The sequence below is a fragment of the Cryptotermes secundus genome, unplaced genomic scaffold, assembly GCF_002891405.2.
Source record: "Cryptotermes secundus unplaced genomic scaffold, Csec_1.0 scaffold131, whole genome shotgun sequence".
In the NCBI taxonomy this organism is placed as follows: domain Eukaryota; kingdom Metazoa; phylum Arthropoda; class Insecta; order Blattodea; family Kalotermitidae; genus Cryptotermes; species Cryptotermes secundus.
Genome location: NW_019742552.1, coordinates 733,332 through 760,537, shown reverse-complemented (window position 1 = coordinate 760,537; position 27,206 = coordinate 733,332). Strand labels below are relative to the sequence as shown.

At 38.8% G+C, this 27,206-nt stretch overlaps 1 protein-coding gene across 6 annotated transcripts in view; it reads right to left on the bottom strand.

Annotated features, from left to right (window-relative positions):
- The window catches only part of LOC111873279 (sodium-dependent nutrient amino acid transporter 1), a 105,046-nt gene that overhangs the window by 52,405 nt on the left and 25,435 nt on the right, over positions 1-27,206 (bottom strand). The window contains exon 1 of one of the 6 annotated variants that reach the window (XM_023867862.2): positions 23,491-23,564. The exons of 4 other annotated variants lie outside the window; for them this stretch is intronic. The gene's annotated coding sequence lies outside the window, so the exon portion shown is untranslated. Of the gene's footprint in view, positions 1-14,907; positions 15,165-23,490; positions 23,565-27,206 lie in introns of those variants that run through there. One more of the 6 variants, XM_033755039.1, reaches the window with a different exon arrangement.

Genomic DNA, 27,206 nt, shown 5'->3' with positions numbered 1-27,206 from the left:
GGTGGACAAAGTGGCGCTGGGGCAGGTTTTCTCCGAGTACTTCGGTTCCCCTGCCAAATCTTCATTCCACCAATTGCTACACAATCACCCTCACCTATCATCTGGCGCTGGTACAATAGGCCAGAAGTGGCCGCAATACAAGGGACTTAGTCCCACCCCACTAGCAAAAAAAAATACTTTATACAAATATATATTCATTTAGAAGGATTATTGCCCTAGTGTTAATAGTGTAGAATTGGATCTTATGACATAAAATTTACAGAATTTTAAAAAATTACGTTCTATTGTCACCAATTGTAATAAAATGACGATTAAATACGATATTGGCACGTAACTCTCATTCAATAAATTTGACTGACACTATCAGCTAGGCTTACACAAAGTTAAACTGACCTTACGCGTTCCAGATTATGATTGTACCAATAAAGTGGTTATCAGAAAGTTTGCTAGATATCCATGCGGCAAATCGCTATGATCAATATCTGCTCTTGCCTTTTTTCTCTCGATAGCATGCATATCTCAGAACATGAGACAATCCGCTCTCGACCCTCCTTTAACGAGGAATAAAAAAGGCTTTCTAGGCAGTTGAAAGAACCGACAAGGGCTGGACGCCGAAAGGCGATGTCTTTGTAACTCTGTAGCTCAAGCGGTTAGTCGCTGGCTTCCCACCGCGCCGGCCCGAGTTCGATCCCGGGTCTGGCCAAATGGGATTTGTGGTAGACAAAGTGGTGTTGGGGCAGGTTTCCTCCGAGTACTTCGGTTTCCCCAGCCAATCTTCATTCCACCAATTGTTCCACAATCACCCTCACCTATCATCTGGGGCTGATACAATAGGCCAGAAATGGCCGCAGTACAAGGGACTTAGTCCCAACCTAATAGCAATAAAAAGAAGTTCAAACTTATATCCAAATCAAACCTCCCAAGAAACCACGAAGTTTCCTCAGTTCGAATAAAATGAATCCTTAAGGAGGGAGAGAGTATCGTGTGAGCCTGTCCGTTTATCCTTTCTCATATCTTACATATAAAAAATAATTCAACTTGATTAGACGAAATTTTGTGTTGTGGGTCCGCACTTATGGTTCTTGGAGCTGCAATGGAACTACACCAAGTTTCCAAACCAATTGAACCAGTGATTAACACAGGATTTAATGTAGATTTCATTCAGATATACGATTTATCTTATATATTTTTCGATTTGTTGACAAATGAAATGCAAAAATAATATAATTTTCTACCTGCGTAGTGGAATATCTTTGCGCTGATTGGATCTGTTGACAGTTATACAGTTATTTAGGGCTGCAAACACTGTACCGCTGCACCGCTTGCAAGCTTGTAGAATATACTACTGTGAGCTAAGTGAAAGCCAGTGGGCCTGTCAATAAGGGACGCGTTTCACGAAAATATATTCACAATTAGAGTGCACGATTTTACACTTGTCATCCTTATGTTTCGCTTTAATCTTGTCGTTATAGATTCGCTTTTGGCTTGTTGATTCTTGTGTCGTCATAATTTTTCATTCCAACGGTTCTGAAGTCCTCTTGCAGACTAACTGAAATTCGAAGAACCAAATATAGGCATATCTGCGCTACGTTGGTTTCATTGGTTCTAGATTGAATTCAGCTAACTTTTCACTAATTATCTTATTACATAAAGAAATTTATTCTAGTAGAGGGCCATTTCTTCTATCTGCCTGTATTTTTGGCTGTGATATGGGAATTCTCATACCGCATTCGTGAATTATATAATGTTAGTTACAAATTGGTCACTGGATATCCTTCCTTGTACAGATTGCTAAGGTATGATCATCAGCAGATTCTAGGGTAGATCTTTTTTTTTTCTTGGCGCTACAGCCCCAGTGGGCCTAGGCCTACCTCCATGAACTCTCCATTCACTTCGGTTTACTAGATCTTACACATTCGGTAGGACTCCTTGGGCGAGTGGTCAGCTCGTCGCAAGGCCTCTACCTGTAAACAAACACAGAAAAACGCACACAAACATCCATGCCCTGAGTGGGATTCGAACCCACGATCCCGGCTTGCGAGCGAGCGAAGACAGTGCATGCCTTAGACTGCTCGGCTACCTTGACCGGCAGGGTAGATCTACTTTTGCAAATAATAATCATACCTGTAAACAACTTTGAGTAATTACTTATGATTTTTCCTTCAGCATTATTAGAAGCAGGAAGTAGTATAGAACATCACCGTTTGAGCCTCTGACAGTCACGTAATAAGAAACATGGATTTTACGCAACATATCTGTTGTTACAAAATAAAGATTTATGGGTCCAGTAAATCAGTACTTCTCGATATTATTATATTTTTTGTTCCACATGGTCAAAAAATAAAAGGAACTTTCCCACTTGTAAGAAGTGCTAATTATAGATTCTGGCAATAAAATTCCTGTATAAATTGAATAAATTGATTTTACTTCACAAACATGTTTCGGCCATTTATGGCCATCATCAAGTAAATTATTTTACCTCAACACTCTTAATTTTCTGTCATTTTTCTTTACGTTGGACAATGTTTAAAGTAGAAAAGTACACATTTCTTCAATTATACAGGAATTGTTTTGACGGAATGCATAATAAGTAGTTCGCACACAATATGGATCTGATATACAATATTACTTCAAAGAAATGTACTTTTTTATTGTAGATTGTTCAATATTAAGACAATTCTTAATTAATGGCCGCTATTACTTTCGAGACCTCACTTTCCATTCTGTCCACATCAAGTTCCACCAGTGGGTTGCATCCCACTAACTGATACACCCTGCACAAAGCTCTCCTCAGTAAAATTAAGCTAGCTAACCCGATGTCACCATCAGGACAATGAAATCCTGTCGGAGGATAGATGCGTGTCCACGCTTCTCTGTGTAATATTATATATGCAGGGGTCTCGTTTTGCTTGTAGTCTATTTAGTAGCGCTCTCAGCAGGTCAGACTATACAGCGTCGAAGATTGGTGGAAGTGAATAATGGATTGGTAATTAAGTGGATGTATGCGGTCACATTCCAGCTTAAGGCACTATTTCTAGGTTTACCTGCACTGGCTCTCATTTAAGGCTACATCACTTGTCTAAATTGCATTAGATTGTTGCTTAGTCTAAGGAGTCTGGCTCAGTTGCAGGGCATATACGGCATCGCGAAAGGGTTTATATCACACGTGAATACAAAAAGATATTTCTCGGACAGGGCTGCAATAATAATCTGATGACGGTGAAGAATTTATATGGAGTGGTCAGTCGAAATTTTCTCATGGGCCGACCCGAATTTATCCCATCGATTTTAGAACGAATATTGTTGGTGAGAAAGAACCGGTAAAATACGTGTTTATGTTGCTTATAACTAGTTTATCCGCTCCTGAATTTGTGTTATCGCCCAAATATCAGATCAGAAATGCAGAAAGCAAACTTTTTATTTGTAGAAGAAATTAGCAAACGTGTTATTATTCGAAACTCGTGTTTTGCATGTTGTAGGATCTAGATATAGGTGTTAGTTATATGTATTGGTTTGTAGATATAACGAATGAAATGTACTGAGTAGTCATGAAAGAAGCAGAGACCACATGGATGGTAGAATAACATGAGAAAAAATAGATATGTAAATCTTGTAGTAGGATTCATCCGGGGTATTTGAAGTGACATTAAGTGAGTAATTTTACAGCACATTTATATTATTGTCTTTTCTCATTTGCCACACTTAAAGTGTAGTACATTTAAGCAGCAGTTTAGTCTATGTGAAAAAGTTCTCTGCTAACACGGCATTAGACGGTGGAAAAGACTTCTCATTTAAAAAGAAATAATTTAATTTTTTTTGTTTGGAATAATCATTGACCCTGATATTAACTGGTTGAAACAACGATGGCACAATCATTCAGCCCTAGGGCTAGTTCATTTAGTAGAAAGATAATATTTCTTGTGTTTCTAAGTATATGCGCCTTATCGAAAATATATTAAACAAATTTTAATTTTTTCCAATCCTACAAATGTCATTATCTGGGGAAGAAAAATGGTATAACATTTTGAGAAGAATGACTCCTTTTATACACAGCTTAATCATCTTAGCTACCCATACAGACTGCAGAAGTCAGTGGGAAAAGAATGCACCATGTACCCGTATTCTGTATATTTCCTTACAGCGGCATGCACACAAGATAAGATGCTTCAAGTCAATTCCCGACTTCAGCAACCTTTTTCATTAAATACATAAAGTATTAACGTCACGAAGTACTAAGAGATGTCTTTCCGCAAGTATGTTTCTATTATTGAACTTATGTTAATTTTGAGATTTTCATAGCACTGATTGTTCAGACTGTGACATTGTGCAGTCTTGTAAGAGTTTACCGACGTTTTGGAGGAAAAGCATGTTGTGTGACACACTTAATTACATAAAACTATTATTAAGTGAAGTCAATTCTGCTCTTATTATAATGTTTAACAATAACCTTGTGTTCTTATAACTGTTTGGCAAAAAGATAAAAGAATAGGCCTACAAGTTGATCTGGAGTTCTCTCTGGAGATCTTAATGTGTTCAAACACGTCAATATTTCTACACTATAATTATCAGTTCTCAATGTCATAAGAGAATCCATGCAATTAACACTGGAAAGCGAGTTTTAAATGCGATTTATTATAACTTACACGATAACTATTTTCTTAAATGTACGTGTTTTACAACAAAGTTCGCGAACTCATCGCGGTAGAAGTGCCACATACCTCATCGCTGAATATCACTGTGGTCGCATTCAAAGTACTCCCCTTTGGAAGCTATGCACCGGTGCCAGCGCCTAGTCATCCTTCAAAACGATTCTGGAATTGGTTTTTTGTAATGGCCTTCAGAGCTGTCGTCAGATTACTTCTGATGTCATCAGTGTCATCAAAATGCCCTCCTTTCCGTATTTTCTTTATCTTCGGGATCAGAAAAAAGTCATTGGATGCTAGATCCGGTGAATAGGGAGGGTGTTCCAGCACAGTTATTGTTTACTAGCTAACGCAGCCTTTTCAGTACTTCCAAATAATAAACTAACATCTCTCTGATTTCGCTTCCACTCTTGCCAATTTTAAAGAGACATTCTCGCGACGGCACATCAAAACACACTCAGACAATAATAGACACCAATAAGAAAAAGACTGACATAGATCAACAACAACACAGCTGTGAAACGCTGATTGCCAAAGTCATCAACCCATACTGAGCTTTCTGTCCACTGCTAAGAGGGCAAGCATATGGTGGCGAGTTCGCGAACTTTATTGTCAGACCTCTTATAAAAGCTTGCAGGATGAGGAGATCCTGCTTCTCTGTCCGGACGTTTTAAGTTGTAAACTAAGCCAAATCATTAGGTTCAAATTAAATTTTATATTAATACTTACATTGAAAATTATGGATGAAATTTAATTTTGATCTATTTTAGTTCTACGTAACTGTTATTTTAAAAATAAGCCTAAGTACGGGTCATAGGAAAGACAATTTGATGTATGAAATTACAACATCGATATCTTCAACAAATAGTTATTGTAATCTTCTGGTTTGCAATGCAACTTGGTAGGCGATCGCCTATCAGATTACCTCGGCGCAGTGACCTCAAATCAGGCCAATTAAAAAACCCCTTACAACCACGCTTACTTGTATACAGTTGCAATGCGCATGTAGTTTATTCCACATTGTTACTTCATCTTGCAAAATCTTCTCCATAGAAACATAATACACCTACAAGTAATCGTTATGCTTCTAATTTATTTTATTATTTTTCCCAAGTGTATTATTACTTTGTACCGAACCAAAAGTCTGAGAATAGAAGTGATTTGTAAGTACAGAAGGATAAACTGAAGGTCATGTATAGATTTACATTTTGCCTTCACAGAATAAAATTACATTACACAATCATTCAGTTCAGTTATACATTACGCATCTCTTTTATTTTATATTAGTTAATAAATTCAAGTGACAACGAAGATGCCAAGAATCTTCTCTTTCATTCCGAACTTCCATAATTCTGTGACTCTTAACCTGTACGAGAACATAACAGGAAAAATGTTACCGAGCATCGCGTTTGAGTCTTTAGGAATCCGTCTTTGGAATATCGGATATCCCAGCGCCTTTTTTGATTTCTTTGGCCCTCTCCAAGAAAATTCTCTACTGTTACTTTAAACAGATCACGATCGAATTCGTCCCACATATAAACTACTTCAGAATCATCTTCCTGTTGTGTTCTGCACAGTTAACTATATTGTTAAGAAGGAAAAATACAGCATACTTCGCTCACAGACTGCTTGTTTCTATGTTGAACAGAAAGTACATATTATTTAAACCACTGACTCCTTTAATATTTAATAAGAACACAAACTTCACTTGACGAAATGCAATATTTTATGTTCTTACTTCGTATTCTTGAAGCCTGGTTCAGAATATCGGAAAACCACACTGAAGTTTCTCGTGATATTGCTGGATTCCTCCAAGTAAACCTTGGAACAGCACCTTATTTTATTCTTAACACTTCTTCAGTAATACCACCAATATAATCAAGTCTAACAGTCTATAAGTTAAGAACTCGATGAAGCCTTTTTAAATAAATCAAACAATTGAACACATGTACGAACTGCATTCATGCTATATAGCCACGGAGTCAACTGGAACGTCTAATCATCCAAACAACAGGCCAATTATAAGGAGACTTACATGTATGAAGCACGTCATCTTTAGTGGAATGTGGGCTCCTTCATTCGAGCTGTCAAGATAAGGCGATAAGATTTAATGCTAAAAATGTTAAAAAATAACTTTGGTACGTATTTTATGTGAGCCATATATCATATTTCATACTTAGCGTCCTCATGTGGCCCTACGTTCCTCAACTTTCGCAAAGTAAGAAGGATAGTGCCCTATTCAAAGCAGATAGGAATTTTTTTGGCTTTTTATCTCATTCATTGCCATTCGCGACCTGCCCAAGTTTTCATTCTGAATGCAGAATCTGTTAGGTGTGTCAGGTATACTAAATTCGCCACTGGAAATTATGATTTTTTTCCTCCTACCTCGGATTTTACATCTAACGCGTGAAGTTGGTCACATAATTAGTAACGCAATGTACAAAAACCTTATTCCTAACAGCTTCAAGTGACCAAAGTGTCCAAGTTTGACGTAGCATTATGACACCCTTAGATAAGCTATTCGCTATTGTGCATCAGCCGATTAATATAAATGGATTATATTACATTGCGACGACAAAATATAATGTATAGAGAGGCAAAGGTGTTCCTGTGTTTAATTAATTAAGAACCAAAAAATGAAGACGTATAGGGGAATGGAGGTACAGCTCCATCATTCTTGACTTCGACACTAGAAGGGAGTGGTTATCTTTACCTCCAGGCCTCTTTACCCCTTAGAAAAGAAGCCCCAGTACCCTTTGGAAAGGAAGAGGGTGGGCCCGGGGCCGATCTGAACTCTGTGAAGTAGAAAAGAATTACCTTGGTTCTTCAGGGAATCGAATTCCGGCCCACTAGCACCTATCCCATCGCTCTATGGACTAAGCAGATGTAATGCATTTGGAGGAAAAATTATCTTACTAGAATTTCCGAGATGATACCGCTAACTATTTACTTTGATATGACAATAGGAATTTGGCGGATTGGAATGTATAAAAAATTTTGATGCCAATGAAAGAAGAGGCATGATTCTTTAAGAACTCGAAGTCTGAAAATGGAAAATAACATAATTGAGACAAATGAGGCCCTACGAAATATCTGTTGTCCCCTTCGCTTCGAACTTATGATGTTAATCTTATTACTTGGGGCATGAGTTAAGAATTCGTTTGGAGATTCAATATACCTGTATTGCAAGGAGCAATGTAATTACAAGGAGGAAATATCTTCTCGTAAAATACTGTAATTATTTTAATCCGCTTTCTCTTAAGAACACTGCAAACCGTCTCTGTACAACAAAACAGAAATGGAGCAACCGAAACAAGAATAATCATAGAATCGATTAGAAAAGTGATTTTATCGTACGCCGTTATTCTTTTGAATAAAATGCACATATTTCCCACCGAAATCCCATTTAAAAACTGACAGGCCCGTATATTTCCTCGCTTTCAGTTCTGTGAGTGACGGTGTACCAGCACTGTAAAGGTTCGGCCACACAGAGCGCTACGTATGCTATGTTCTCTATACGAACAGAAAAATATCTCCCTTTATTGCTAATGTGACTGGCCACACAGACTTCCGTACGCTACGTACGCTATGTTCCCTATGTTAGCTGCGTCGCAGAATGTACACAGTGTACGTAGCGTACGTAGCGAACATAGCGTAGCGCTCTGTGTGGACGAAACTTAAGTACCCAATATGTATGCATGCATGTACTGTTGAACTGCATACATCTGTTAACGATAAGCCTCTTCCAGCGATAACAAGACGACCAACTCAATAAAGCTGAATTTATGAACTCTGTCAGTCTGATGGAGTTTCTAAACACTGATATGTCTAGTGATATGCCGCGTATTGACGGGGGAGCAAAGCAACGAGTGCTGACAGAAGCAGAATGACACATGTACTTAGCTGACTCTAAACACGAGTCCTCTTGATTACTGGATTCAATGATAGAATGAATTTATCTTTATCGACAAAATATTTTTTGCATACCGAAATTTGTTTTTATTTATCCCCTCATCTAGTATCATTAAACTTACTCATTCAAGTGGGTTACACTTGTAGCAGGCACTGATGAAGTGTACTGCGATATTATACGTAAAACCTGATCTTAGAAATTATTCGGGATACCCGTGATACCATCCTCTTCATGTTGACTTGCATATTCTTCATAAACACGTAAAGATTGAAACATACAAAACTATAATTTTACCTGTTGTTACGTATGGGAATAGAACTAGGTCTCTCATACAGAGGGAAGAATATAGATAGCGGATGTTTTGGAATAGGGTGCTGACAAGAGGCAGAAAGCGATACGAGAACGGAGAAAGAACAAAAACGAGAAAATTCATAATTTTTAAGTATACTTTTTGCCACAAGTTATTGGGATTATTAAATTAAGAAAGATAGAATGGACGAGGCACGCAGCTCATATGGTCCATTCATACAAATCTTAGTCGCAAACTTGAAGAAAAATATTAGAAAGGCCTAGGCGTCGATTATGAGGGTAATATAAAATTGGATCTTAATGAAACTGGCCGTGTCGTTGTGTGCTGGATCCATATGAGTGAGGGTGGAGTCCATTTCCAACTCTAGTGAACGCAGTAATGCACTTTTAATTTCAATAAATGATGGGTAATCCTTCATCAGCTGAACCATCTTAACTTCAAAAGAAGTCACGGAGGTTGCAACAGTTCGAAATTTTTGGATGGATTATTGAAGTTCCAGTTCAAACTCTTGCAGAGAAAACCTTCAGGCTAACGCCATGTCAAATAGAGCAGATATGTTTGCTGGGAAAAGGCTGAAATACATTTCGACGGAATAATCCAATGCTAGGCAAAGGCTCGGTAACTAAATCCGGAATAGGAGCAGAATGGAAAGTCAATTTGCTAGGCAACGGATCACTAGTTTGCGCTGCAACGGATAACACAAAATAACAGAAGAACTATTCGAGATGATGATCTATATTCGGTTGGCATGGAAGTTATTTCAGTCCATGAGACTTCAGCCGCGAGAGATTCTTCAGAGTTATTTCTCGTACAGTTTCTTCGGAGAGATTCTTCATAGAGATTCGTAAGAGATTCTTCATAGAGTTAGTCAAAGATTCATTCGCAAGAGACGTCAGAAAGCAGTTCAAAGGATTCAGAGGATTTACTCGTAAGGGTTTCGTCGTTCGGCTTCGTCTCAACACTCGTGGTCCAGTAAGAGAAGGAGCGAGTCCAAAGTAGTCACTGTTATAATTGGTTGTAATTGCAGTCGGAGTGCCAATAAATCCAAGGAGCAAATCCAGAACCCAGTATTATTAGTCACGAAACCCAAGACACATGACAATATTTTGTTTTTATTTAGTAACAAATATGAAAGCAATGCAATTTTTGACAATAAAATTGAGTCTTCTGTAACTGTCTCGATATTTCATTATTGCAAAAATTTTACTTGAAAACAAATTATGTTTTGAAGTGTAAATATTTACACCTCACACTTGAAACACGTAAGAGTGTGGACATTAAATTTGAGTTTAATGACATTTTGTCATTCGTACATTTTGAAATTCGTACATTAAGAGGGCACTGTTTCAACTGAAAGTGTTCAATGAGGGATAGTATGGTGGTAATAAAATATATAACGCAGTTATTTTGGTATCATATATATTGCAAATTAGCCATTTTTCTGAAGGAAATGAGAAAATCTTCCCAAATTCTCAGCCACGTACGAATAAAGCACCTCAGATTTGGATTAGTAACTTTCTGAAAATTCATTCATTTTATTAATTTAAGTGCCTCATAGCAGCGAAGATGCGAATTACAGGTAAGCAACGAAGACAAAACAGGTTGCAAAAAATACAAATTATACATTTTAACATCATAATAATAACAAACAAGAAGAGAGTAGAGTACAAATAAACAAAATAAAAACTAAACCAAAGAACAGCTACACACCGAGTGATGTGTCAGTAAAAGAGTAAAAGATGACAGCGACTGAAACGCAAAACTTTGGTTAGATGTAAATATTCCTACAGACTACAATGCGGCCAGAAGCACATGTACGTGCTGTGGAACAAGCCCTGAAATGATGGGGTACATTAAAAACTTATTTCTCTTCTAGATATTCGTAAACTAGCAAAATCTACAATAGGGAATGAGTGATAATGATGATGATGATGATGATAATAATAATAATAATAATAATAATAATAATAATAATAATAATAATAATAATAATAATAATAATAATAACAATGATGACAGGAGTTATTTTTAGAAAAATACCCACACATCTTAATGACGGCGTCCAAAATTATAGACATACGACAGGACCATGAGAAAATAAGTATAAGAATAAACTGGAAAATCAAGGAAGTAATGTAGGCAACAAATTCCATGGTTCAGAGTTTTTCTGCTGAACCTGACTGCCACTGAGTTAGGCAAGAAATTATCAGAAAATTGGGGAACCCCCACACCCTCTTTCTTTACGCCTAATTTAGTGCGTAGTATCCTCTTTTTAAACATATATCACAAATGAATCTCTAATTAAAATTTTCATGCATTTCCAATCTCTATCTTGCATGCTACGTGTTCTATTTCATCAAATTTCTTTTTTATCTACCTAGTTTTGTCTATTTATAAATAAAAATCGTTTTGCTCCTCAAAGTGTTATTTTCTTCATTCTCAAGGCTATTTAGATTATTAGTAGTACTGACAACGTAATGTTCTTTGCTTTTGCAATGAAGAGTGAAAATATTTACTTGCCTTATTTTGATAATTCGTCCAATGCCACGAAAGATAAATTTGCGTTTACGATTAGAAGTAATATGGGTAAATATTATACTTTCTGCGTTTGCCTTTATCATAAGCGAGAATGAATTCTGAAATCGAGTTAAGACCTGACACAGAACATGTAAAATTCAAAGTCAGTAGACAGAAATACTTGTCTTGTCTGCTAGAAATTGAGCTAATTAAAATAATTCTTCGAATTGTTATTCTCATTTCATTGAAGGAAATTCTGAATTACAAACATGTTTTCCTTATTCATAATTCACTTCACATAAAGCAAATAATTATTTGGCTTTCCAGCATACTCATGAGTAGAATGCTGAAATTTATACCTAAAACATGCAAACATATCGTACAGAATAGTGAAAAAATTATTGTATCTGGCCGACTGACACAGTGCTGATATGTGAAAACGAAAAGTTATCCCTGATACAGGCTGTGGAGATCCGTTGTGAGACGACAAAGTTCCCATACATTCTAAATAATCGGCCCACAGATGGAGGTGAGTTTGTCAGCTTCACGCGCCGGCCACCCTTTAACCCCCAGAAAGATTCCTGGTACTCATTTCAGTTAGAGGCTGAGTGGACTCCAGGGCCATAGTGCGGCTGGAAGGATTATAGGTAAATTCAAATAATCCAATGAACTTATCGGGAATGTAACCCGCGACCTTCCGGCTTGTAGCATGGTGCCTCAACTAACTACGCCACCGCGTGCTCTGACGCTGACACGTTAGGTTCGTGCTGTGTTCGAATCCTTGTCAGGTCAGTGTGTTCTTACTGAAGATTTATGGTAAATATTACGGGAGAAGATTTTCCTATTCTTTCTTACACATCACTTCGTGAAGACATAGAAGAAACGGAGGTATACCTCCATGAGTTCGAAATCTTGGATTTCGATGATGGTGAATTATCAGCTTCACTTTCTGATCTCCTTATCTTCGGGAAAACCTCCACAGTAGCCACTGGGTGAGAGACTACGTTTGCCCCAGAACCGATGCGAATGTAAAGGCAAAGAGAAAAATTCCTACTACTGCAAGAAATCAAACCCTGGTTATTCAAGCCGTAGTCTAAACACTATAGTGACAGAGGTACACAGACAGAAGGCAGTGACTCTATCTCATAATGCAGCACAAAGGTGTTTATCCTATCCCTTCCACTCGCCATTCGCCATTATCCTACAGATGCAAGATCTACGTATGTTGCTCGATGGGGGGTGGGCCTACTAGCAGTAAGCTTCTTTTTATTTGGCAGCGCACAGTAAAACAACCACATAAACAAATACATAGCAAAATTATTTATATGCAGAATTAAACAGATATTTTCAGAAAAATTAGAACACAAGGGCAAATATTTTGCTTTTTTAAGTCTGTAAACATTTTCTCGCCGGTCACGGAAGCCGAGCTATATAAGGCATGTACTGTCTTCGCTCGCTTGGAAACTGGGATCGTGGGTTCGAATCCCACTAAGGGCATGGATGTTTATTTTATGTGTGTGCGTTTTTCTGTGTTTGTGTACAGGTAGAGGCCTTGCGACGAGCTGATCACACGCCCAAGCAGTCCTACCGAATGTGTAAGATTTAGAAAACCCGAAGTGAACGGAGAAGTTCATGGAGGTAGGCCTAGGCTCACTGGGGCTGTAGTGCCAAGGAAAAGAAAAACATTTTTTTCAACATTCTTGTTAATTGCTCTAACTCCTCTAGTTTTATAATGCCTATCACATCACACTCCTAAAGCTCTGCGACGCACATCTTCATTTGCGTCAGAATGCACTGTTTGCATATCGTGACATGATGCCTGAAAGCCGGAATGGTGGATCCGGAGCAGACGTCCATTGCTGAGCAACGGCTCGGAAATCGCTTTCCAGCTACAACAGGTAGCAACGAACAAGTCGTTGCCAGTAGCAAGATGTTAGACACGACATGATTCCGCTGCGACGGATAGCACAGAATAACAGAGGATAATTAACTGTTCGACATGGTGACTTATAATAGGGCCGCGTGGCAGTTATAAAAGGGAGTTGGTTTGAACAATCAAAGGAGTGAGAGATTCCTCAAAGAGATTCGTCAGACAGACGTCGTTCAGAAGAAGTTTAATATGTGAGCTGTTATAATTGACTGTAATTGTAAAGAAGTGACAATAAATCCAACCATCAAATTCATAATCCATTATTATTCGCCACCATAACCCCGAATACAAGATCATATTATTTTATAAAGTTTCGTAAGATTCATAGATTTGGAACAAAAGTGGAAATCTAATACGAGCTATTCAGTATTCAGTATTCAGTACTGAGGGGGTGGGCTTCCCCATGCACTTAGACCAGTTATTGGTCCATTGTGCGTCCCCCTTTTTAATTTCTACTGTCTCCATACCCTACCGGTACTGCTACTTATTATCAGCCCCTTTCTGCCAGCTAGGTTCCTACCTTCTGCTGGCAGTGGTATCTAATAGCTAGTCCCTTTCTGTCAGAGAGGTCCTCCTTCCTCTGGCAGTGGAACCTAATACTTCCCCCATCTACCGGAGGCATTGGAAACTACTTTGGGCGGGAAACTGTTTGGCCAAATTTAGCTCAGAGGTCTCCTAGAGACATGAGGTTCTTTTACGTGCCGTAAATCTACGACAGGGGACCCACGGCTTAAAGTCCCTCCCGGAGGACTTGTTCCCTGAATTTTTCCGCCCTTAAAAATTGGACGACCTCCGCCGGGTATTTGAACCCGCGTACCTTGAGTCATGAGGTGGGAACTTTACCCCTAGACTACGGAGGGCGCTTAATACGAGCTAAGAAAACATACACAGTACTGTCGCACTTCTTGTGAATTGGAATAGTGCGATATAAAAATATTCATAAAATCTCAATTTATGGACAAAGTTTTAAATAACGCGAATTCCCAAATATTCGGCAAGAATCACTTATGTGCCTCAAAATTTATCTTGAATTATGTGAGGTCTTCAGGAACACATCCTCGCATAAAATACGACAGCACTGTATGTCACAAGAACTTCGAAGCTTGTGCTCGTCGTCAAATATTGGTAGTGTGATCATATCTAGAAGATGAGTTTGGTGGGTTATGTAGGGTACATGAGAGACATGAGAAGTGAATATAGATCTTCGTTGGAGAACCTGAAGCTAAGATACCTCTTGGAATTAAAATGGATCTTAAAGGTATAAGATGTGGAGGTATCGACTGGTTTAATATAACTCAAGATGGGGACCAGTGAGCACAGTAACAAGCCTTCGGATTCCATAAAGGTGAGTTCTTTGACCACCTGAGCGATTATTAACATCTCCCAAAGACTAAGCTCCATGGAGTGACTTCGATATATTACGAAGTAAGCCGGTCACAGATAATATTTAATGACAAAACCTTTTTAACTAACTTATTTTACATAGGTTTCCTTTTACTGGGCATATAATTTTAAGTTGGAAACAACAATTGAGGACAGCATGAGTCGTTATTTTTGGCGGGATTATATAAATAATTCGTATTATCGTACTCACCTAAATAGTTTGATGAATTGTAAAGAAAATATTCTTGACAAATCAGAGCTTCGGAAGTTAATTTTGTGCATATACACATCAGAGAATTCGGAACAATGAAAATTTATGCGCAGTATTTCAACGAAATACAAATAAATGAAGTTTACGCTATGTCAAAAGTAGTTCTCCGTTGTTATGTAAATTCCAGTCGCCTCTGCAAAATTATTGCTAAATAATGCCAAAATACCACACACAGATGACCATTAGTTGATATGGCTTTCGACAGACTGATAGTATTCCAACCTGAACCTAAACAGGTTACAAGCTTGCACCGGTGAAATGCAGTAGAAGCGAAGTGCGATAGACGGGAGCGGGGACAGGAAAACTATTTGGCGATAATAAAAAGTTAACGAGAATACCATACACCTTCAGACAGAGATACAGGGATTGCGTTAACGGGAGACGAGATAATGTATGACGAAAGTGTAGGACAAGGAGAAAGGAAGTGGGAGTTAATGAAATATACTGTGGGGCATCACTCACCTCCACCTAATGCCGAGATCAAGAATGGTGGAGCTATACCTCCAGTCCTTCATATGTGTTCGTGGCATGGTGCTTAAGTAATTAAGCACAGGGCTAACTTTTCCTTCACCTCTACTGTAGGGTATCGTATATCTTCAGGTATTAGAAAAATGCCGTAGAATTTCATTCAAGTATGGAATACACGTCGTAATAAAAGTGTTAGCTAATTAATAGATATTTGATTATTAATTCAGACTTAGGCTATTTAAATGTGTTGTTTCGTTTGCACAAGTTATAGGATTAAAGCAAGAGAAGAGATGTAAGATTTGAGGCTTTCACGGCGGTGACTATGAAGAAAGCAGTCTTGTGGGATTTGGCACCGTGTATATGTGGTGTTAACCGACGTTTCGGAGGAACGTATCGCCCCCATCTTCAGGGTTGAAGAAGTATAGGTAAATCTGCAAGCGACAACACCGTGAGACACGGTCAAGCAGTCTGCTTGACCGTGTCTCACGGTGTTGTCGCTTGCAGATTTACCTATACTTCTTCAACCCTGAAGATGGGGGCGATACGTTCCTCCGAAACGTCGGTTAACACCACATATACACGGTGCCAAATCCCACAAGACTGCTTTCTTCAAGAGAAGAGATGGTGCCAAGTGGTTACGAACTGTGAGTAGGCAAACATCTGGAAGAAGGAGGTCATAACACTTTTAAAATACAGGCTACTACTCGCTAGCTTTAGAACTATTAAGTGAAGAGATTTATTATTGGAGAACGGAAGAAGATGGGGCAGAATGCAGAAGCCAAACCTTCTATCTCTGAATCCACTTGAAATGACAAGAAAATCACGAAGACCTCAGTCGAACTAATATTTGACCCAGCTAAAATTCAAACCGGGTACTACTCATATATAGGTCAAATATGTTACAACTGCGTAAATATATTCGTTTAGAAGTTCAGCAGACACTGACGTATTATAATGCCTTTATTTAGAAAATGATGTTTAACTGTGTTCTCTTGTAGCATTACACACTTGAGTATTGCCTTAAAAATGTGACACAACATCCCTGACAGAAGTTCTCCACATTCACCAAATCAAGACCGCACAGATATATGTGATTAGATACTTCAAGAGTAATAAAGTATGACGTGCATGAGGTTATTGCAGCGGTGGCTGTGACGCTGTGCAGTTTGTTATAAATTCACAAACGTTTAGGAGGAACACACTGTCTGCATCCAGGGTCGAAGAAAAGCCAAGCAACTAAAGAGCAAGCAAGAGGCGGTAAGCAGAGCTGTACATACTCTTGGTTTATTTCTCTATCCTGATGATGGAGGCAGTATTTTCCTCCAAAACATCTGTAACTTTATACTGGACTATACGGCCTCATTCCCCAGAAGTAAATCCATCTCGCCGATAAAGGAATTCACTCTTTTCGTAATATTTTGGAGAAGAATCATGAGGATGGAAGATAACTCATTTCCATTATGTGTTCATTTTATGAAATTCCCACGTAGAAAGTGTAAAATTTAAAATTCACTCAGTACTGTTTCCGAAAATAAAACAGAAGTATTTATTAAGTTTTTAAAGCATTACTTTAAAACATTAAATAATTAACATTAAGAAAGTTTGTCTACAGAGTGTATTCTTGAATCCCGTCAAATTCTCAAAATAACAGTGATTATTTCCTAAGCGCTGTTAGCCACTTTCTCTTTATAACGGAAGAGAAGGGTGTTTTATGTGAAAGAAGAAATAAATTTTATAGTATGGTTTAGATGAACTTTGAGTTTCTAACCATAACAATTCAAGTAGTTTTTCGAGGGGTTCAAAAAAATAGAAATTAAAACGTCAATCTAGCATTTTGATATGAATCTACTAACGACCTATCAGGAGAAACTGTCGTTATTTTTGTGTTTGTTGTGACCGACTACAGCACTGTTACTACTTGATAACGACGTTATGGCTGTAATAAATCTTAAAATTGTCTCTTATCGACTATGTATATATATAGAGAAATTCCTTACCACTGCCTTCACATGTTTAATTTACGAAACTTGGTAGTGGGCTTCCGCATTTAAAGTTATTGGGCAATTTCAATTTTGTTATATATAGGACGAAGCCTAAATGTAACTTTAATTGCGTTTTTCGAAAAATATTTCCCAACACAGAATGTTAACATTTTCTTTTCGCGTGATGGCATTTAACGACGAACAAGACAACATTGTATACAAGTATGCAGTGGTTTGTGCGAGGTGATAGGCTCTGTAACAATACATTTGTCTTCGTAATTAGTCAACTTGAATGACAATAGTGTAGGCTTAGGCAAAATCGAAATCAAGCAAATGAAAAATGTGCCTATTTTTTTTTTCAAATTGCACCATGGGTACAAATATTAGATAACCGTGTCGATTTGGCTCTGCATCTCGCGTCCACTATGATTAAGCTTTTTCAGCAAATGTTGCAAAAATCTGTAAGCCTTTGGGGACACTGATCAAGATAATTAAAACAGTAATTTTGCCTGTTTGTGATATGTATTTTTTCTTTGACGGTAAAGATAAATGGGGTAAGGATGTCCTTGTACTTAATTCACTGAGCACCAGGCTGTGAAGATGTATGGGGGGGGGTAAAGGTAAGATAAAGTTGTCCCTGCTCTCAACGAAATAAGCACTACGCCTTGAAGGTGTATGGAGAGTGGATGTATAAATCCACATTTCCTTGACCTCGGAACTAGCTGGAGGTGAGTGGTCAGATTCACGCTCCTATCGCTTTATCCCCGTTATCCACTGGATAGGAGGTTGGGTGGACCCCAGAGAAAGTCTGGACGATTTGGAGAAGAGAAAATTCTTGACCATACCAAGACTCGAATTCCGAACCTTCGGTCGTCCTGCCCGTAGCCAGTCGCTATACCGACTACGCTGATATATGGGGGAGAGGAGGCATAACTCTGCCATTGTTCTCCTATTCACCATACGGAAACAAGTTGTCAGTTTCACGCCTATGCTTCATTGCCCCAGGGGATAGACCCCGTCCCTATCAATTGGATAGGAGGTTGAGTTGATCCCAGGGCCGGTTTGGACGCTGTGGAGGGTACTCCTTTGAAGACAGAATATAAATTTATTACGTACGTTTGAGATTAAAATATTTAGGAATCCGATCATAAAATCGACGATACAGGAATGTCTGTAAATACAGAAACCCAGAACGAAAATTTTATTCGGCAGATTCTGTTTTCATCAGTCAAAGAAAAATTTTAGCAACCGATTGTTGAAGTACTGGGTATTATGAAAAGCTGTACATGTTGCGATATTCTGTTTAGTACTCCTGAAAGCAATTTCGACATCTTATTCAATTAAATGACACTAGGAAATGACCCATGGAAGTCAACGACATATTGAAGATATTACTAGGAACAATGTTTATTAAAATCTATCCAACTCCAGAGAAAACCATTCCATCCTAAACTTACTGTATATAACAACAAATTAAGAATGGAAATATTTAGAAGAAAAAGTTTTAGGCAATGACATGATTGTTTTAAAACTGAAACTTACGAAGCACTGATTTTCTAATTAAGGAATAGTGTGCAGACAGCCTGTCTAAAATTGATTCTACACATTGCGTTAAGAAATTCCTTACGAGTATTGATGTTGTCTGTATCAGTCAAGAATTTCTTAAGAGATATGAGAATGTGTCTAAGTGCACGCCAGATGGACTGCATTGATGATGATGATGATGATGATGAAAGGTATCCCCGTGAAGTATTTGATGTCATATCTACGTTTAATATATCACCATTTCTTTCAGAGCCTTTAATCTACTTCACATTTTACGATAACACATTGATTGTGCCTCACATGGTATTATCAGCATTCACAGGATAAATACATACACTGAAACAAAAGATGTCCTAAAACGCGTTAGAGAAATTAGCTCTACAGGTCCGAAACAATCTGGGGAAGATTATCTGAGGAATGAGATGAATCACGCGACAAGCAGAGGACGGAGGAATAGGAATAGACTGAGAGAAGTGAAAAGAATAAGACGGTAGAACGAGAGATGATAACTTGATTATGATGAGAACTGCAAAGTAGCGGATTTCATTCATTTAATATCCTGTCACTCATCTCTATCTGTTTGCAACATGGTCTGTTATGGTTGTCTGCTTTACCAGATTGAAGCGGCTCTGGTTTGAATAGAAGCACCAAACACCTATGGGAGAGGGTTTCTTGTAGCTCTCCGTTTCGCCTTATACTCATTCCATTTGTTTCAAATCCTTATTTTTATCAGTATAATATAATCTCCTTTCACTGGCTCTTGGGTTATTTTTCATTTCAACCAGTTGCATGCCTTAAAATCACGAGCAGGCCTAAAGGAAGAAATTTTAAGATGTTCATATATAATATTCGGAAGTTTTATCACTGGAAAAGTGAGGTACTGGGAAAATATCATCTATGAAGGTAAGTGATTTCCGTGCCCGGTTTTAATCCTAATACAAGTCAGAATATATACCACTGTGTTATCCAGTTCGGCCTGGAGAATTACCGACTTCAGACATTAAGTTTTAGTAATTAACTCAGAACTGAGGAGAGATCCAGTTCGGCCTGCAAAATTACAGACTTCAGACATTAAGTTTTAGTAATTAACTCAGAACTGAGGAGAGATCCAGTTCGGCCTGCAAAATTACAGACTTCAGACATTAAGTTTTAGTAATTAACTCAGAACTGAGGAGAGATACAGTTCGGCCTGCAGAATTAGCAACTTCACATATTAAGTTTTAGTAATTAACTCAGAACTGAGGAGAGATCCAGTTCGGCCTGCAGAATTACCAACTTCAGATAATAAGTTTTAGTAATTAACTCAGAACTGAGGAGAGATCCAGTTCGGCCTGCAGAATTACCAACTTTGTCCACTGGTCCAGTGAATGAGACTAGCTCTTTCTAACGGGTCCAACTGAGTAGGTTTATCCTTCCCTACCCACCTGAAGACGGAGACACGTCTCCGAAACGTCGTGGTCTTTTGTCTTTTACATACCAGACGATGCATGAAGTCCAAAACAAGCCAAAAGAAGTATGTGGTGTAATATCTAGGCGAGGTGCGAACACCAGTGATGGTCATAAAGGGTTACGATCCTGTACGAATTTCCGTCTTGTTCAACGGTGCTTTCTCAATATTGGGACTCTATATGATATATAAATAAATGTATATACCCTCAGGTTCCAAATTACATATATGAGGAAATTAATCCATTTTTAACCTACCAAGAGATCAGTATTAGCAAGGGCAATGCTGTAATGGCATCAGACACAGGATTTCTAGAGTCCGGTTGCCATTAAGCGCCTTTATGTAAATTTTTCTATTATTCTTGCTTAACATTGCAAGATCCAAATAAATCAAGTTTCATGGGGGAAAAAAACACGCAAGGAAATTTGTTTTGACGACTGATGATACTGATCGCAATTCCCTTTAACCTCAGTATCCCACAGGTTTTTGCCAACCGCGGTGTTTCCTCGCAGGTAAACCTCGTCCTTGTCCAGCGGTTGCTGTACTTCCCTTTGCAGGAAACTAGCAAATGATGGAGAACAATTTTCCACTTATCTGCAACCGCAAATAATGGCTGAGTATTACATGATTCTGTACAACTTATCTCGCTTTGTTCATTGAGTGCATTCCTCTGGAATTAACGTTTTGTTCCTACTATTCTTTTCAAAGTAAAATTCTTTCGGGTTTTCTATGATATAGAAAATTATGATAGACCTATACTAATCTTAACATAAAGACGTCTAACATTTAACTTTAGAAAAAATGTCATTAATAAATTGAAATTTTTGGTAATGGACATAGAATCATAATAAGAAGATAAATTTGATATAATAACAATATGCACTAAAAGAGGCTGTTATCTAGAGGAAATATTTTCTGCAATAGTTGCTTACTAAAATAAAATCATTATAAAAGTACGGATGACACAGAAAACACAGCGTCCAAGACGACTTCTTTTGTTGGATGCGTGTCTGTTGAGGCTATCACGTGATGGCTACTGATGGATCGCCTAGCAACGCACGTGTTTACAGAGCCGGTCCCTAGCAACAGCTGTCTCTGCTGACTTCACAATTCTGGCTTTCAGCAGACATGACACATCGCTCCATCCTTAAGGCTATTCGTCACGAGTAGTTTCAGGCACATTGCCATTTCTTATTTTCCAAGGGGACGTGCCTGTGACATGTTTATTCATCCTGTCGCGTGGCACTTCAGCGCTTTGCTGGAGGCTGCACTTCTTCCGGTTTCGGAGGCTTGCAGCCTACTTTACCCGTGACTCATTTCTCAGGGTGATTACTCGCCAATTTCTCCCGCTGCACCCTCCTAAAGGCAACTCGTCCCGAGAGGTTCCTTGTTAGGTTGCGAACCAGTATACCACCATCATCTTCGCTCTAAGGTTCACCTGGATCCTGTACACCTCGTCGTTTATCCGCGTGACTACCCTGTAGTGGCCATACCATAGGAACTGAAGCTTAGGTGACTTTCCTTTCATGCGGGTGGGCCGATAGAGCCAAACATCCTCGCCCTCTTGGTAGCCCATACAGTTGACCAGTCTGTCACAAAGAATTTTTTGTTCTGTCACTTGTCAGCTTCAGATGTTGGCAGGCGTAGTTGTGGAAGTTGTATAGTTGGTCCATCGGGTCTTTGAATCCAGTAAGCGGGAATGATGTTCAGATATCCAGCATAAATACGATGTAGTCTTTCGCTTAATTTAGTTTTTTATCTAAATGTAGAGAACTACACTGCAAACCATTAGAAGTGGTGGTTTCATGTTTCCTTACGGGGAAGAAGTGGGGCGAGAGGGCTCTTCCAGGTAGTCGATGACAATTGAATTGATGCAAAAATTTGCATAAGACTTCCGTTATTACGTACCCCTTCTGAATCACACTAAAGGTACACTTATTTCCTAAAAGAAGACCATCTCCAAATTCTTCCACTCTGTACTTTCCCTTGCACATAGCCACTGGGGGAAGCCAATTCCTTCCACTTGCATTCATGCAGGCCATTACTGTCCCCGTTTCTTCTTTTCTTCGTGAGTTGCAGTGTCAGCAATTTACTGCCGTTTAGAGCCAACAGAATTTTTGATTACCAGTATTATAAGTCAGTCGAAATCCTGTGTCAACCACAAAGTGTATTAACTAAGGTCATTTGTGCAACTTCATAGGGTCCATTCGCCCTCTCAAAAGTTGAAAGAATACCTATAATTTCTCTGCAAAATATTATTATTCTGCCATATTTCGTCATTCCTAAAAGTTAAGCCCGGGTTCCTTCTCAGAAAGCTAATAAACACGTATTTTCCCACCATTCCGCCTCATCACGGATTCTGCATGCTGTGTTCCTTGCATATTTGGACAACAAACCTGCGAACGTGAATTCATGTAAACCCAAGACCAACTTATAAACGGACAGTTATTTTGGTGGAGTTGCTTTTAGCACCCACAGGAAAGACTGCATTTCTTCCTAGATTCTTTACAGGAGAGTTCTCTCTACTAACCCAGTCACAAAGTTTTCGGACAGGAATACCATCTGTCTCGATGCAACTGTAAGGGAAGTTCCAGAAATTACAGCAGACACGGCGGGTTTTACATATACTGTTCACGGAAGTGTCCCGACACCTTTGCACTTTTTCAGCATGATCTGAAGAGAGTGTTATCAGACTCTGAAATCATATTTCTGAAAGAAAAAGTAAACCTAACCACGGAATAATACTGGGTATGTGGCGGGAAAAGCCTTGGAAGACATCAGCATATGAGACAGATTATATTGTGTTAAAGAAGTTAATTTCTGGAATGGAAATTCAGCTTTCATTAATTTTTATTTAAAACTGGATAAAACGCAAAATGAAACATGTGGCACCATTAGCCTAACCGACAACGGTGGTATCACACGAACTGTAGGATCTCGTTCATCGTTGGATGAAGTCAAAGAAATGAAACAAATAGGCCTAAGTCTTCCAATAGCCTCATTAGAAAGAACAATAAAAAGGACATTCACTCACGTACAAGCGTTAATATCAGCTGAGTATTTAAATATTGAGACTGTTACCACGACACAGCGCGAATATGCAGACGTTCCAAAATGGAGGCAGGAACTTGCACGCAATTCGAACTCTTGCAGTCTACTGAGACAGACCTCGACGGCTTCAAGGTGACACTGATAGCTGGTTGACGTGATACAATGCTCACAGCAACTAATCCACGACGAAATCCCTGCGATATTTTCACACCTACTATCAACAAATTACCGTGGCTTCATTATCCTTCTGGTGTTAATTGGCCCCTCTACCCATCTACCTAATTTTGCCTAATTCTTCCAAGTTATTTCTTCATAGAATTTGAGGTTTTCCGGCGGGGCATGCACTTCTAATATCCTCTTCCATATCGAGAGATGTAGGATAAACACACATTATAGAGACTTAAGCTGCGATTACACGCCGGCAACGACGTTCAGTATGCAGCATGAAGCATGTTGCAAAGTTGTTACATATTGCAGCATGAGAAAGTATACAACAGAATTCAAAATATTGTTGCAGATCTCACGAATGTTTACGCCAAAGAATCACGATTCAATAAAGCTACTTGCTGATATGTCACTGACAACAATTGCTACTCAAGCGTATTTGGTAACTGATACGGCAGACGAGCACGGAAGGCAAAGTACAGTTTCACTGTCTGAAAGATCTAAAATATTTCTACCTGCTTAATATTTCCAGTTCAATTTTCAATAGGTGTCAATTTCTACACAAAGAACAGAACATGAGGTTATAGCAGAACACTCTAGAACTATATTCGAATCTCGGCAGTATTACCTGCATCCCTGATAGAATTTTGTGAATTATCTTTCACTCCCGGCGAATGGTACAATAGTAGTTTAGTATAGGCTTCAGAAACTTTGTTTAAATCCTTATAGGCTATTCATTTATGATAAATTTCTGATTTAAATATATGTTAAATAATGCAAGAAAGTTACAATCCGTTCCAGTTCCCACATGCGTCCTTTGCACCTCGTGAGCATATAGTTTTATGTGGCCTGTATAAACTACATATACAAATTCTTTAATATATTTTAAAGTAATATTGTAATAGAGCACTGCATGGAAACAAATACAAACCTGAAGTCAACAGAAATTTCCCTCTGTTTTTCTCTTCTTATATATGATTACTTCCTGGACGTAAATCCTGATCATTGAACGTGAGAGTCCGACTGTGTACTCATCACATTCCTTCATGCATCTTTAACAAGATGAAACTGACAGAGCAACTGTATCGCATATAAAACTCGTGTTTCATTTTTCTGTACAGGTTTGGTGCGATATAATTTTGTCTCTGGTGAACTTCAGTCCAGATACGGAGTGATGTAAGTCATCGTGTAAAGTCGTCGTAAAAATATCCGATGCAAATTCCAATTTACATGACACACCAAGTTTATATTAAATTATTCAAAATCATATTTCATGAAAGTTCACCCAGCGGTTTCGGGTTGCATAACGGACGGACGGACTGACAAAAGCGAACAGTCCTATCTGCGTCCACTTCTTTCACATCGTGCAGGGAACATGTAATACACCCAAAATCTAGTACTTTACAAAAATATTATGGCACCCTGGAGAAATTATACACTAAAGTGTAAGGCCTGTTACAACAAAAACTTTCTATGTAGAGTAGTTCCTGCGATTACAACGCATCTGTTTAGAGATGTTCCGATCAGCGACATGTTTTCGAGATAAGCGGCCGCCAATTTCGTCTGATCGGGTCGTTCCAAACTGAAGTCGGCAGGCCGGAGTTATTCATGGAAACCCTTCCGTTAGCGTTTAGAGCTGAACTCGTTTGACTAACAGTGGTTGATGTTTTAATGTTCTCCAGAAAAATACAGAGACTGGAACCATCAACATTTCAAGCCAACACGTCTAACGATCCCTCAATTTTTATTTATTTCTTATTGCATTTCTATTCTCTATTTATGCACGTTTTAATGTTTTTTTCCTTATTCTTCCGTGTTTATACTAATATTATTAAAATAGACTTTAAAGGATTCTAATGATGGTGTACGAGTATGCTATACAGAACTATAAGGTTTATTTTGGACTCTATCCATCGTCTGGTATATATAAGACAAAAACCCACAAAATCACTGGTCGAGTGATTGAGACTAGCTCTTTCTAACGGGCGCAACTGAGGAGGTCTACCCTGCCCCATCCACCTGACGACGGAGAGAGATCTGTCTCCGAAACGTTGTGGCTTTTTGCCTTATATATACCAGACGATGGATAGAGTCCAAAATAAACCTTATAGTTCTGTACATTAATATTATTAATTCAATATATTCTTGTAAGATTTGCTTATTAAAATTGCGTGTTAACGCATTTTAAACTGAACTTTTAAAGAGTGAAAAGTCAACTTGTAATCTATCATCTCTGAACGAATAAAGTCCATGAGAAGTATTTCCTATATTTGATTGACAATCATTTCCATTAACGATGGTTTTCGCGGAACCAATTAATATCGTTAATTGAGGGTCCATGTACTATCTACGCCCATAATTATTTATACGAGGGTCGTACTGAAAGTCATGAGCAACAATTTTTTGTAAAGTAACATGCTTTATTATTGACAAATCAAATACACCACCTCAATCTACAGACCTTCTTTGTACACATTTCTCCCAGCATTCTGAGAGTTTGAAAATTCCCATTCTGTAAAATTCCGTTCCAGCCATCCGAAGACACTGACGCACTGCTTTCTGAATTGCCTCCCTTGACTCAAAACGTTGTCCACGCAGCTGATCCCTCACAAATCCGAAAAGATGGCAGTCGGAGGGTGCCAGATCAGGGCTATAGGAGGGGTGTGGTAGAACCTCTCATCCCATCTTTGCAATTGCTTCCAATGTGAGGCGAGCGGCGTGGGGGCGAGCGTTATCATGCAGGATGATGATGTTTCGTCCCGGACGTTTATCGCGCAATGCACGACGGTGGTTGTGCAGCGTCTGGACATAACGAGCAGCACTGATGGTTTGCCCAGGTTCCAGGAATTCGGCCAGAATAAACTCCTCTGCATACCAGAAGACTGTGCCCATCACCTTTGCAGCTGATGGCACTGTCTTTGCCTTCTTTTTTGATGGAGAATGCAAATGGTGCCATTCCATACTCTGCCGTTTCGTTTCAGGCTCGAAATGGTGGAACCAGCTTTCGTCACCTGTCACAATACAGAGCAAAAAATCGTCGCTTTGGTGTCGATATCTCTGCAGCAGTTCTGAGGTGATGGCTTTTCGCTTCGGTCAATAACCGCGGGTCCCAAAGAGCACAAATTTCCTATTCCCAAGCTTTCAATCATCTCCTGTACTGCACTGTGTCCTATTCCAAGTTTTCGAGCTATTGTGTCCACAGTCACACGCCTGTCATCTTGAATGATCTCATCCACTCTTTCCTTGTTGCGTTCAGTTGAGGCTGTTCGAGGACGACCGCTCCGAGGCTCATCTTCGATGCTGGTGTTCCCATGTTTAAAACGTTTCACCCATCTTCGAACACTGCTCGCACCCATGCACACACTTCCATAAGCACGCTGAAGTCTCTGGTGAATTTCTGCAGCAGGGATTTCCTCTTTCACAAGAAATTTGATGCCAGCACGCTGGCGAAACAACATATCGTTGTCGGCCATTTTGTTAGGAGTGATACTGGTCACTTGATGCAAGATATTGACGTCACAAGACACTCAAGGTTAACACAACAGTTGGTTCCACCTACCAACGTACTCTCTTTCGTCTGC